This window comes from Macrotis lagotis, chromosome 6 (assembly GCF_037893015.1).
Source record: "Macrotis lagotis isolate mMagLag1 chromosome 6, bilby.v1.9.chrom.fasta, whole genome shotgun sequence".
In the NCBI taxonomy this organism is placed as follows: Eukaryota; Metazoa; Chordata; class Mammalia; order Peramelemorphia; family Peramelidae; genus Macrotis; species Macrotis lagotis.
The window spans coordinates 110,457,592-110,459,459 of NC_133663.1; the positions used below are offsets into that span (position 1 = coordinate 110,457,592).

Genomic DNA, 1,868 nt, shown 5'->3' on the forward strand with positions numbered 1-1,868 from the left:
TTATAATGTATTCATCAGATTCAGAAAGTTTTTTTTTTATTTTCTGTGTGTTTTCTTTAGTTTTTCTTCCTCTGGTTGGGGATAATATAGTCCATAACCACTCAAATACAATTGTCTTAGGTCTCTGGACCGTTGAGAAGAGTTGCTTCCATCAAGGTTGTTCATTTCATAATGTTGTTGATTCTACTTAATTCTACTCCCTTCAGTCAGCATCAGATTCTGTAAATCGTTCTTTGCTTTTCTAGAGTCTGACCATTTATGATTCCTTATAGAACAATAATATTCCATAGATTTCATGTACCATAACTTGTTTAGCCATTCCCCATTGATGGGTATCCCCTCAATTTCCAACTCTTTGCCACTATAAAAAAAGAGCTGCTATGAATATTTTAGAACATATAGTTTTTTTTTCATTTTTTAAATAATTTCTTCTGAGTATAGTCGTAGAATTGGAATTTCTGGGTCAAAGAATATGAATTGCTCTTTGGGTATAGTTCCATATTGCTCTCCAGACAGGTTGGATCCATTCACAACTCTACCAGCAATGCATCAATGTTCCAATCCTCCCACAACCTCCCCAAAATTGATCATCTTTCCTTTTTATAATCTGGGCTAATCTAATAGATGTGAGATGATACCTCATCATTCTTTTAATTTGCATTTCTCTGATCAATACTGATTTGGAGCATTAATATACATATATATATATGCATATAATATGTCTGTGGGGGGGATAAAAATCTGCTTAAAAATGGAAAAAATCGCTGGATCTAGAATTAAGAAGACCTGAGTTCAAATTCAGTCTCATACGTTTACTAGTTTTGTGCTAGACAAATCATTTAACAACTGTCTTCCTCAATTTCTTTTTTTTTTGACAAAAAAGTATTTTTATTTTGACATCTGAATAAGTGTTGATTCCTCAGGACACAGCCTTTGGCATCTTTTCCAACTTATTCATCAGCTTGTTGCACTGTGCCTTTCTCAGAAACATAGATAGCATCCAAAAACTTTCTGATATCCTTGTTTTTGACTGTAGTGGCCTGTTGGATCAGGGCAGCTGAGTTTGATACAAGTTCAATATCATTTCCTTCAAGAATCAACTCATCTTTCTGGGCTTGAGAAACCGCACAAGCCACACCTGGTCTCATACGCACTCTTCGCACTCTTCGGATTTATTTTTCACCCAAGGAATTTCTGATTTCAACAAGTGAGCCATTCTCTTGAATAACAACATTGATGGGGAAGTGAGCATACACAGACCTCATCTTGCAATGAAAACCCAGAGTAACACCTTTGATCATGTTCTGCACATGACTACAGATTGTGCGTACAGTTGCAAGTTCTTTTTGATTTCCCCACCACTTGTTCACCCGGAGCCTTTTTTTCTTCTTTCCAAGGAGACTGAGTTCCACACTGATATGATTGAAATCCCTGCGGAGGATTCCTCTGGGCCCCTTCACAATAACTGTCCGACCCTTCAGAGAAATGTCAACATTTTCTGGAATGTCCACAGTCTGGTTGCTTAAAATGGTCTTCATCCTGATCGTGAATGGGCCAAAAGCCCTCAATTTCTTTAACTGTAAAATGGACATCAAAACCCAGTTCCTTTACAGGGTTGTGAAAATCAAATGAAATATAAGTAAAGTACCTAGAATGGTGCCAGTCACATAGCATGTATATGATAAATGTTTATTCCCTCTCACCCTACCTCCCTCCTCTCTAAATAGCATTTGATTCTTTAATGAGGTGATCTGGTTATTAGATTTCAACAGAATTTTCCCAATGCCATCTATTGATTGAGGGACTGAAGGAGGGGGAAATTATTTGTACTTTGACAGTAACAGGATTAGAAAAAAGACCCAGTATAG

At 36.8% G+C, this 1,868-nt stretch overlaps 1 pseudogene; it reads right to left on the reverse strand.

Moving 5' to 3' along the window:
- Window positions 1–865: 865 nt before the first annotated feature.
- On the reverse strand, window positions 866–1,553 carry LOC141491786 (large ribosomal subunit protein uL6-like; annotated as a pseudogene).
- Window positions 1,554–1,868: the final 315 nt, after the last annotated feature.